This window comes from Nyctereutes procyonoides, unplaced genomic scaffold, assembly GCF_905146905.1.
Source record: "Nyctereutes procyonoides isolate TBG_1078 unplaced genomic scaffold, NYPRO_anot_genome, whole genome shotgun sequence".
Taxonomy (NCBI): Eukaryota; Metazoa; Chordata; class Mammalia; order Carnivora; family Canidae; genus Nyctereutes; species Nyctereutes procyonoides.
Genome location: NW_026575121.1, coordinates 48,863,907 through 48,877,033, shown reverse-complemented (window position 1 = coordinate 48,877,033; position 13,127 = coordinate 48,863,907).

Genomic DNA, 13,127 nt, shown 5'->3' with positions numbered 1-13,127 from the left:
GGCTCCCTGCATGGAGCCTGCTTCTCCCTCTGTCTGTGTCTCTGCCTCTCTGTCTCTATTAATAAAATCTTTTTTTTTAAAAAAAAGGATAGAATTAGTATATCACTAATTACCTACTTGCTTTATTCCACATCATTATATATTTGACGACCTCAGAATAACAATACCCACACTGTTGCAAAAACAAAAAACACAACTGAATAATTCCAAGTGTTGAAAACCATGTAAAACCATTTCAGCAGTTATTTTGTCCTTAGGGTCCACCCAGCCTGGGATGTCCAGTCAGATTAGTGTGCATTAAGTCACTTAGAATTGTTAAGGTCACCCATATCATTTTGTTTTCAGTTTGGAGAGACCGTTCGTTTCAAATTTGATTTTGTTTACAACTTGGTGAAAGATTCACATCACACAGAAAGACATGGAAGAAACTCAAATATGTATTGAGAGGTGAGGAAGCCAGCCTGAGAAGTCAGTATACGGTGTCACTCCAACTCCATGACATTCTGGAAAAGGTAAATCTATGCTGATAATAAAAGAGTGGTGATCATGGGGTTACGGTTGGGAAGGGAATGAACAGGTGGAGTGCAGAGAATTGTTTAGGGTGGTGAGACTGTTCCGGATGACACATTTGTCAAACCCCTAGAACCTACATCACCAGGACCGAGTCCTAATGTCACCTCTGGACTTTGGATGATAATGACATTGGCTCAGAGTGGTGTGACAAGTGTCCCACTCCAGTGCAGGATGTCCCCAGTGGGGGAGGCTGAGCCCGTGTGGGACGGGGAGGAATTATGTGTGAACTCTCTATTTTCCCCTCAATTTTGCTGTGAGCCTAAAACTACTCTATTTTTAGTTTTTCAATTAAGATGGTTCCAAGATCAAATATATAAGCAAAAAGGTACATTTAAAGAAGTTTAGCTTCATGCTAGTACCTTCTTTTCTTTCCTGTTCCTTAAAGAAAATCAATCTTAAGTGTTTTGGAGAATCCTTCTTTTTTTTTTCAGTATCTCACACACACACACACACACACACACACACACACCCCTCTCCTCTGCTACCTTGGGTAGTGGCAGCATGCTACCCTCACTTGGATGGTAAGGGCACTCTCTCTGGAGATTCCCCTATAGAGCTGTATATGTAACTTTCTATTCCAAGAGTTTCTGTTACTCATTATGCACAGTAGTTTATCCGACGGCTGAAATACTGTCTTGTTTTTCTTTCAGAGCAGTAAAAGCTAATAGTGCATTTCCAAATCCATGGCATCCAATTATGCAGTGGCCTTTCACAGATGGACCTCTTTGCTTGCTCCGTCTGTGGCTTTCCATCCCACTGGCTCCTCATCCCGGGCAGGGGTTGAAACAGTGTCTCTCGAGTTAACATTGGACTTCTGCCATCCTCCCAATGTGCACTGAGTCATTAGCTGCTCATCCAATTCCATTTAAAGCCCTCACACACTCCTAGGTCCTGCAGATAACGGGAGCAAAGTCCCCTCATAAAGAAAGGGACACATTCTGCTGATTTAGATGAACCTTAACTCTCTTGCCTCTCGGGAGGCTCTGTTGCTGAGCCAGAGGGAACAGCACTTGTCCCACCTATCACGTTCACGCTCCTCCTTGTTGTGGAGCACCTGTGGTTGGATAACCGGGGTCCCCTCCCTGTCACTCCCACTGCAGTCATGCCACACAAACAGGGTCCCTTTCAGGGTGCAAATGCCACCACACCCAGCCTTTTGGGGAGAGCAACTGCTGCTGCATGTGGCTGTTGTCAAGACAAGTGGATCTGTAACTTAATATCTTTAAAAGGACCTATCAGAATCAGCTTTGGGGCCATCTTCTCTGGGCTTGGTGGCATGCATGTTTTCGGACTGAGAGATTTTGACATGGGCTTTTGAGCAAAGGAACCTGGCTGGACTCAAGAGGGCCTTTGAAAGTCCTCTAATCCCATAGTTCTCAATTGGGAATGATTTTGCCCTCGGGACATTTGGCAGTGTTTGGAGATTTTTTTTTTTTTTTTTGATCGTTACACAGTAGAAGGGAGATGCTATTGGAATCTCATGGGTGGAGGCCAGGGCTGTTGCTAAGGGCCTGTGATACCTGGGACAGCCCCTCAACAGAGTTACCTGGCCCAGAATAACTGTGGTGCCACGGTTAGAGGCCTTGATCTAAGTCCTTGTTGGTGAGGTTGTGATCTGCAGAGCAGCGGCCCAGAGTAGACGGGTACATGGAGCATGTTAGAGGGTCAAGGCCCCCATCCCAGCCCCCCAACCTCCTGAACCAGAATCTGCATTTCATCAAGACCCCAGGTGCTTCATCATCCATTAAGGTTCAAGAACCGCTTCTTCCAGTGATTCTCAGTCTTCAACCCAATGTCAAGAGGGGCCTGATGGCAAAAGTCAAATTTCCCACCAAATGTAGTTAGTACTCAACAGAAGCTCTAAAATAGCCAGCTCTTCAAGCTGGAGCTGGCTATTAACATCTTCAAGATACTTATTTTAAGGAATGATTTAGCCTAATCATTGTTTTTAATCTGGAGATCAGAAGATTCCACAAACCCTTCAGGGGCGTGTCCCAGTGTTTTAAAGTTCCCCTAAAGCTCTTAATGGGAGCATTTGGGGCTCAGTTACAGAGGGGGTGGCTTCGAAACTCTCCACCCACCCCCAGGCCTAGCTATTTCCTGAGCATCGCAATAACCTTCCTAGAAAACAAGCTTCACAGGAGCAGACATGGGGGCTCATTCTCTTTCAGTTTCTCCCAGGGCTGAGCACAGTGCCTGGCAAACAGTGAAGTCTCACGTGTTGGATTAATGGAACCAGAGAAGTGGGGAGCAGGAGGGAGTGAGGAGGGGGAAGGAAGAGAGGAAGGAAGGGAGGAAGGAAGGAAAAGAGGGGGGAGTGAGGAAGGGGGAGAGAGGGAGGGAAGGAGGAGGAAGAAAGGAGGAATGAATGAAGGCAGGCAGGCTGCTGGCCTGTCCACAAGGCGCTCAGGGTGCAGACGGACTGGACTTCGGGGTGCAGAACAGGCTGGAAGCCGGGCCCTCCCAGGGCCCCGGGGAATGGAGACAGCGAGCTGACAGCCTGGGCAGCCCCACTCAGGCCTTGGCCACCTCTCAACACTCTGCCATCTCCAGGTCATCAGCCTGAAGCCTTCTGCTCCCCGCGCCCTCACCCCACCACCAGCCCTGTGGGCGGGAGCCCAAGGGCCAGCGCGGCGGGAAGCCCGGCGCCGCGATTAGGCCACGGTGCTGCTGAGGCACCTGCCCCAGGTGTTTCACGCTTATCTTGTTCTGCGCCACTTGACGGCGAGCGGCCTACCAGGGAAGGAGGCTCAAAGGGTACAGCGATTTGCTGGCAGAGCAGGACCAAACTCCAAGTCCTCTGTGCCAAGTACCTGCAACAAACAGCGGCCTGTGGGCGGCCCACAAGATAAGGCAAGAAGAGACAGGCCTTTTCTCCTTCGCAGGAAGCCTCCAGTATGTTTACCCAATTTCTTTATATTTACCATCGTCCCAAAAAATAATTTCAGGAGAGCGTAAGGTGAAAAGTGGCAGAATGGGAAGTGCATAGGCTAGAGGCAAGACAGGGGTGTAGACAAAACTATCTGTAATCAAAGACCCTATGGGGCTGCCCACAGGAGGCCCACACCTTTGCTGGTTAATTGCCAGCGGAAACAAAAGTCCCTGTTCGATAGCTCAGTAAAACAGCTGCTGAAGGAGAACACAAGTGGTCCTGAAACCAAGGAAGGACAGGAGCTTCTCCTTGGGGCCCCTGAAGATGGCCATCCCAACCACAAGCTTCCCGTGGACCATGCGCCTCAAAAAGCCAAGGGCCGCAGGTCAGAGGGCAGTTGGGTAGAAGCAGGTCTACTAGGGGCATCAGCACGCAGTCCAGCCCCAGTCCCTGCAGGGCCACTTCATTCCGGGGGTACACCTCAATTACCAAACCCACCTCTAGATGTGGCCACCACCTGCCACCTGCCTCCCAGCACCAGGCTCTTGAGCCTAAAGGCCGAGACTCTGAGTCTCCCAACTACCAAGAACAGCTCTTCATTAAGTGTCCATCTTCCCAGAGGCTCCAGTACCCTCCTTTCACTGGTAGCCCAGTAAAAGCTTTGGCAGGACTACAGACCCTCAGAGACATTGAACGTGTGGCTCTGGATGTGAGCTCCTTTGACTTTAAGTCATTCTATTCAAGCAACACCATGGCGGGGAAGCTATGAGATATGCCTTAGCACTAATGTAACTAATGGGATGAGTTTGCACCTTTTGGGGTAATTTGGGGAAGCAGGATGCTCTGATCCAGGCCAGGGAAACCAATCCATTCCCTTCTGGCATTTCTTCCTTTTTGCCAGCCTCTCACAAAGCAATCAAGGAAATTAGGAGAAGCAAATAACTGGGGTCATCATGAGACTGAACCACCCACACTGGAGCAGTCACAAGCTGACCATAGGATTGCATCAGCAATTAACTCAAGTTTTCTTAACTCCTTACACTAAGTGCACTGGCCACCTGTCATGTGCCACACCCTGTGCTTGTTTTGAGGACCCTCTCATGGCAATACTGTGTTATCAGTGTCTGAACCAGAACTGTGTTACAGAGCACCAGGGACAGTTGAGCCAACTTAACAAAGGCAGACATTTCAAAGTAGGGGAGGGTATTTCAGGCAGCAGGAGCAGCCTGTACAGTTATAAGGATCTAGAAAACATGGCTGTGTTTGGGAAACTTCTCACATGGAGTGTGAGGTGACAAGAACCAGTGCTGGACACAAACCTGACATTGGAGAGTAAGGATCTTACGTGCCACATTGGTGTTTGGAATTTATACTGTGGCCAGTGAGCAGCCCCAGAAGGCTTTGTTAGAGTGGTGGATGGGGAAGAGGGAGATGTGACCAGCTCTGAGGTCTGAAAAATAACTTGAGTGGCTGAGCAGAGGCAGGATCTTGGAGAAGCTGGATCCATCGTGATATTTAAGTCCTCTTACTTGAGTCATTTCGTGGAATGGTTTAGTTGTAATAAATAGCCCAAAAAAGATATTGTTGGTCATTCAAAAAAGCAAAACACTTCCTATTCGAGTGTTTGTTATTTTCAGACTAACTGATCCCTCCGTGTGCCTTTTAGGTTTCTAGAGATCACTTGCCCTGTAAGCTCAATATCCCGACTTAGTGATTGAAATTGAAATCTAGGGGTGCCTGGCTGCCTCAGTCAGTGGCATGTATGACTCTTGATCTCACGTTTGTGTGTTCAAGCCCCACCTTGGGTGTAGAGGTTGCTTAAAGTCTTAAGAAAAAGAAATTGAAGTCTAAAGCCTAAGTTTTCCATTTGAGATATTTTATGTTGCTCCAATATTAGGTCTTGAACCGAGCCCCCAAAATGCTACAGCAAATGAAACACATCTGTAAGTATCAGGACAGGGTTTCGAAGTTTGGTAAAATGGAATTGGAGGCTACAAATTGCAGTATTTACTGGGTCTCTGGACCAAGTGATTCTATCTTTAAAGCAAGAGGACTCTAGCCCAACTATCTTAAGAGTCTATTCAGACTTTCTATTTCTTCCTGAATCAGTTTCAGTATATGTCTTTCTAGGATTTGTCGTTTTCATTTATATTATCAATTATTAAGTTAGATTATCAAATAGTTGGCATATAACTGCTCATATGATTTCCTTTTAATCCTATTAATTTCTGCAAGGTCATTAGTGGTGCTCAGTCTTTTTTCTTGATGTTAGTACTTTTTTTTTAATTTAAAGATTTTATTTATTTATTTATGAGAGACACACAGAGAGAGACACAGGCAGAGGAGCTGGCTCCGGGCAGGGAATTTGACTTGGGACTCGATCCCGGGTCTCCAGGATCACGCCTTGGGCTGAAGGCAGTGCTAAACCGCTAAACCGCTGAGCCACCCGGGCTGCCCTGACGTTAGTACTTTGAATTTCTCTTTGTCCCTCTCTCCCTCTCTCCCTCCATCAGCTAAAATTTGTCCATTGTGTTGCTCTTTTCAAAGAACCAACTTTTGGTTTCATTGATTTACTTTATTGTTTTTCTATTTCTTATTTAATTCCCCTCCCCCACTCTAGTCTTTACTAATTTCTCCCTTCTCCTTGCTTTGGATTCAGTTTGCTCTTCTATTTCTAGTTTCTTAAGGTAGAAGCTTAAGTTATTGATTTGAGATATTTTCACTTTTTTAATGCAGAAATTCACAGCTATACATTTCTCTCCAAGAAATGCTCTAGCTGTGTCCCATGAAGTTTAGTACATTGTGTTTCCATGTGCTCTCAAGTACTCTGCTTTGGTTAGGTGGAGTGTTATTTAGATATCAACTAGGTTTAGTCAGTTGATAGTGTTGTTGCAATGTTCTATGTCTTCAGTAACTTTCTTCTATACGTGATGGAGAGTGGGATATTGAGGTTTTCAGCAATACTTGTTGAATTATCTATTTTATTCAATTTTATTAGTTTTTCCTTCATATATTTTGAAATTCTGTTATACATGTGTAAACATTTGTGTTTCTGATATATTGATCTTTTTATCATAACAAAATATCCCTACCTCTAATAATGTTTTATTTTGTCTGATAATTATATGGGCACTCCATATTTCTTATTTTTTTCATTTTCCATGGCATATATTTATTCCATTATTTTCTTTTATACCTATTTATAATTTTAATCTAAAATATGGCTTTTTTTTAGGTAGGCTCCACACCCAGCATGGAGGCAAACATGGGGTTGAACTCATGACCCTGAGACTAAGACCTGAGCTGAGACCAAGAGTCAGACACTTAACTAACAAAACCACCCAGGCACTCCTAAAATGTGCCTCTTCTAAACAACATACAGCAGGATCTTGCTTTTTTATTCAATTTGATAATCTCTGGCCTAGTTAGTCAAATCCCATTAACATGATTATTGATGTGGTTGGATTTCCATCTGCTTTTACTATTTGTTTTCTGTATATCTCATATTCTTTTTTTGTTCCTCTTTCCACCCTTTGTTGCTTTCTTTTGTGTTCATGCAACAGAAAAAAATCAATACCATCAAAAAAAAAGAATAAGAAACTTCTTCTGTGTGTATTAATTTCTGTGTGAAAGATAATGGCTTGGAAATTTTTACCTAAAAAATCAAGGTGCAGAATGGTGTGTGTAGGGGCCCCTGGATGGCTCAGTCAGTTAAGTGTCCAACTCTTGATTTTGGCTCATGATCTCAGGGTTGTGAGATTGAGCCCTGTGTTGGGCTCTGCACTTAGCATGGAGTCTGAGATTCTCTCCTTATCTCTCTGCCCATCCCCGTGCTTGCACACTGTCTGTCTCTGAAATAAATAAATAAATAAAATCTTTAAGAATGGTGTGTATAGTATACTACCATTTACATATGTTCTACCACTTAGATGTATGTACCTAAATTATCTCTGGAAGACAATTTGGGTACTGGGAGAAGAAGTGGGTAGCTGAGGAATAGGAGTGGGAGGAAGAGTTTATATTCTCTTATACTCTTTTGAATTTTAATATTTATTTTTATTTATTTTTTATTTTTTTGAATTTTAATATTTAAAAAGAAATTTTGGATAGTGCCTTCTAACTTACAATGATGAACATTTAATGAGTACTTATAACACGGTCATTTATTAATTAATTGAGTCTTCACGATAGTTTTTTTTAAAGATTTTATTTATTTATTTGAGAGAGAGAGAGAGAGAGAGAGAGAGCAAGAGAGGGGCACACAAGCAGGGGCAGAGAGAGAAGGAGAAGTGGACTACCTCACTGAGCAGGGAGCCCAATGTGGGGCTCCATCCCCAAACCCTGGGATCATGATCTGAGCTGAAAGCAGATGTTTAACCAATTGAGCCACCCCGGCACTCCAAGTCTTCACAGTAATTCTAAGGCATAAGTTTATTTTATTCTAAACTTTAATTAATTTATTTATTTAAGTTATATCTACACCCAATATGGGGCTTGAACTAACAACCCAAAGATCAAGAGTCACACATGCCTCCTACTGAGCCAGCCAGGTGCCTGGCATGAGTTTATTTTAAGCCCCATTTTACAGATGAGGAAATGGAGATACAGAAACCCTCACAAAGTGGGGTTTTCAAGATCTGAAAGCCAGTAAGTGGTAAAAATGTTTCTAGAGCCCAGGGTCTGAAGATCTCATTTGATAGGTGGTGCTTTGCATGGTTTCCTCTTCTTCATGTGCCACGCTAAACACAAAAAGTCACTCATTTTTGTGCAAAACCTGTCAATCTTATGTGACTGTAAATTCTACAAGAGGAAGAGCTCATTTTCAATGTGATTCATACCATGGATGTTCAGCAAATATTTCTGAACAAAAGAACTAAACCTTCTCAGAGTATATTTTATACAGTGGGGTATAAAATCTGTATTTTCTCGAGTCTCCTTGAAAAAGTCATAAAACCCATTTCAAAAGTTAGAGACACTCTAGGGTAATTTAAAAGTCAGAAAGTTTAAGTTACATGTTCTGACAGCTGTGAGCACACAGCCTTCTTGTCATTGGAAGACATAGCTTGTGTAGAAGCAGCTCAGTCACACTCATACATGTGTGATGTACTAAATACCATCCAGTCCTTCTTGCTCCCATCCTCTTGTCCTAGCTTTATGCTCAGAGGCTTCTCACCTGCCCATGCCCATCTTTCCCCCGTTCCCTGCCCCAGAGTTCAAACATCACAGAGATTATCTAGTAAAATACAGTTAACTATCCTTCACGATTTTGACACACATTTTCCCACTTAAGCATCTCTAAAATCAGGAGGCCTCATATAGCCAATGAAAAGAAAGCCTTGGGTCCTAGCTGAACTGTAGTGTATTTCTTTCTCAGTGATCCATGCAGTGTCTTGCAATAGTTGGCATCTTAGATTTGATGAAATGCAGTTGGCAAAAAGATAGGCAGAGGTTCAACTCCTCTGAGAGCTGGTGCTGAGCTAAATATAGATTCTATACTTGGGTTTCCAGAGTCATTCTACCAATAATAATGATTAAAAACAGTAGCTATAGGGGCACCTGTCTGGCTCAGTCAGAAAAACATGTAACTCTTAACTTCAGGGTTGTGAGATCAAGCCCCATGTGGGGTGTAGAGATTACTTAAATAATTAAACTTTAAAAATAACAATGACACACAACAACAACAAAAACAAAACAAAACAAAACAAAAAACCTAGTAGCTATAGTTGAGGAGGGGAAGATAGCAGTGGAGTAGGAGGACCCTAGGCTCACTTCATCTCATGAATGAATACACTTAGATAACTATCATATCATCCTAAATACCCCAGAAATCAATCTGAAGACTGGCAGAAAAAACTCAACAATTAAAGGCAAAAAAGAGGCCACATGGAAGAAGGTAGGAGGAAGAAGGGCAAGAGATAGACTAACACACAGAGGAGCCCACCCAGAGAAGAAGAATCCTCAGAACAATTGGCTTGGAAAGTGAGAGCATCTGAATTTCATGAGTTCTTGCAAGCAGTGGAACTTAAAGCCTGGAGTTTTTAAGGTCAGCATGTTCAGCTCTGGGAGAGCTCAGAGGACACTGGGGCTGCTCTTGGAGAAAATGCAGGGCAAACAACCTGCAGACACACAGCATAGAAACAGTGATCTGATAAGTGCCTGGGACACAAAGTGGGGAGGTTGTTTGCTCATTTCGGAGCATATCTCAGAGAGGTAGTGTTCATGGAGAGACCCCTCCAGGAACAAAGGAAAGAGCCAATGCCATTTCCCTCTCTTCCCCTCAGCATAAACACGCCACTTTGAAACCAGTGCAGCACCAATGCTCTCTGCTTAACTTGCTTACACCAAGCCCCACCCTCCACTAAGTTCCAGAAGAACTGCCCATCCCAGCAGTCCCAGTGTGGTGAGCCCCTCCCCCAGAAGACCAAGCCAAAATTCTGATAACACTGCATTTCCTGACCTGGGAATCTGGAGAGGCCTTGGTTCTGGTGGTGGCAGTGATGGATGCATTTCACAGGCAGACCAGAGCATACCTAGTTAAAACTCACCACTTTTAGGCCAGGGACCAAGCACAGACAAAGAGAGCTTCTGCAAATGACCGGCATGAAGGATAAAGTGGCCAGAACACACCAGCAGAGCACACACAGTACATATCTGAGACAATCCCAGAAGTATCAGGCCCTTAGGAATGGGAGACTGCACTGCAGGGCACTATAGGAGTTCTTCATAAAGCCATTGCCCTCAAGAACAGGAGACATTGCTGACTTTCCTAACATAGAGAAACAGGCCCAGAGACTTAAACAAAATGGGAAGATAGAGGAATTTGTCTCAAATAAAAGAGCAAGACAGGACGACAGCCAGAGATCTAAGTGCAACAGATCTAAGTAACATGTCTGATAGAGAATTTAAAGCAATGATCATAAGGATACTCAATGGACTTGAGAAAAGAGTGGAGGATACGAGTGAGACATATCATATAGATAAGACGTAACATAGAGATAAGGAATAACATTGCAGAGATAAAGAGCTCAATAAATGAAATGAGAAACGCACTTGATGGAAAGAACAACAGGCTGGAAGAAACAGAGGAATGAATTAATGACCTACAAGACAGAGTAATGGAAAGTAATCAAGCTGAACAAAAAATATAAAAAGAATTATGCAAAAAGGAACAGGCTTAGGAAAACCAGTGACTCCATTAAACATAACATTCACACTGTAGGAGTCCCAGAAGAAGAAGAAGAGAGAAACAGGGGCAGAAAACATATTTGAAGAAATAACAACTGAAAACCTCCTGAATCTGGAGAAGGAAACAGATATCCAGATCCAGGAGATACAGAGAACCCCCACCAAAATCAACAAAACAGATCTATACCAAGACATATTGTAATTAAATTGGCAAAATATAAGGGCTTCTGTGTGGCTCAGTCAGTTGGATGTCAACTCTTGATTTTCACTTGGATCACAGTCTTATGGTTGTGGGACAAGCTCCATGTCACTATGGAGCCTGCTTGGGATTCTCTCACACTGTCTCTCTCTCAAAATGAATGAATGAATGAATGAATGAATAAATAAATAAATAAATAAATAAATAAATAAAATGTATTGGCAAAATATACTGGTAAAGAAAAAATACCAAAAGCAGCAAGACAAAAGTAGACAGTAACATACAAGGGAAAACCCATAGAGGTTGCAGGGTATATTTCAGTAGAAACTGCCAGAAGGTAGTGGAATGATACATTCAAAGTGCTGAATCAGAAAAATTTGCTGCCAAGAATACTCTTTCCAGCAAGACTATCATTCATAATAGGAAGGGAGATAAGGAGTTTCTCAGAAAACAAAACAAAAAACTAAAGGAATTCATGACCACTAAAGCAGCCCTGCAAGAAATATTAAAGGGAACTCTTTGAATGGAAAAGAGAGACCAAAAGTGATAGTATAAAGGTAGGAAACAAAAAAAATCAGTAAAAATGAATATTTCTGTAAAAAATAAGTCAAGGAACTCACAAGATATAAAAGGATATAAAATATGACATTTACCTAAAGTGTGGGAGATAGAGGTGTGATGAATAGTTCAAATTTAAAAGGCCATCAACTTAATATAGTCTGCTATATGCAAGAGAGGTCATATACAAACCTAATCAAGAACCACGAATAAATATGCAAATAATAAAGAGAAAAAATTTCAAATATATCACTAAAGAAAATTAGCAAATCATGAAAGAGAGAGAGACAAGAAAGGATCAAAGAAAATCTTCAGAAACAACCACAAAGCAAGCAATAAAATGACAATAAATACATATGTATTAATAATTATTTTAAATGTAATGGTCTAAGTGGTCCAATCAAGAGCCATGGGATGACAAATGGATAAAAAGCCAAGACCCATTTATATACTGCCTACAAGAAACTCATTGAAGACTTGACCTGTAGATTGAAAGTGAGGGGATGGAGAAATATCTATCATACAAATGGATGTCAAAAGAAAGTCAGCGTAGCAATAATTATATTGGGCAAAATGAACTTTAAAACAAAACTGTAACAAGAGACAAAGGACACTATATAATAATAAAGAAGATAATCCAAAAAGAAGATGTAACAATTGCAAATATTTATGCATCCAACATGGGAGCACCCAAATATATAAAATGGTTAATAACAAACATAAAAGAACTAATCAATATTAATACAGTAATAGTAGGGGTCTTTAACAACCCACTTACATCAATGGACAGATAATCTAAGCAGAAAATCAACAAGGAAATAGTGACTTCTAATGACCAACACTGGACCAGGTGAATTTAACTGATATATTCAGGACATTCCATCCTAAAACAGAAGAATGCACATTCTTTTGAAGGTCACAAAGAACATTCTCCAGAAAAGGTTACATATTAGGCCACAAAACAAATCTCAACAAATTCAAGAAGTATCAAATATATACCATGCATCTTTTCTGACCACAATGCTATGAAACTAGAAGTTAACCACAAGAAAAAAATCTGGGAAGACCACAAATACATGGAAATTAAATAATATGATACTATTATTTAAATAACAATGAATGGGCTAACCAGGAAATAAAAAGAATTAAAAAGTACATAGAAACAAATGAAAGTGAAAACATAATGGTTCAAAACTTTTGGGATGCAGCAAAAGCAGTTTTAAGAGGGAAGTTTTGCAATACAGGCCTACTTCAAGAAGCAAGAAAAATTTCAAATAAGCAACCTAACCTTATACCTCAAGGAGCTAGGGGAAAAAATGAACAAAATCTAAAACCAGCAGAAGGAAGGAGATAATAAAGATTAGAACAGAAATAAATGGTATAGAAACTAAAAACAAACAAAAAACCACAGTAAGATAGATCTGTGAAACCAGGAGCTTGTTCTTTGAAAAAAATCAATAAAATTGATAAAATCAATATCAATAAAATTGATAAACCACTAGCCAGATTTACCAAGAAAGAAAATAAATGACCAAATAAAATCACAAAGGACAGAAAAGAAATAACAATATCCAAACAATTAGAATATTAGAAAAAACAAATGGCCACTACTTAGGAGAAATGGATAAATTCCTAGAAACATATTACCTACCAAATCTTGAAACAAGAAGAAATAGAAAATTTGAATAAATGGATTACTAGCAAAGGAATTGAATCAGTAATCAAAAAACTACCCCCCCC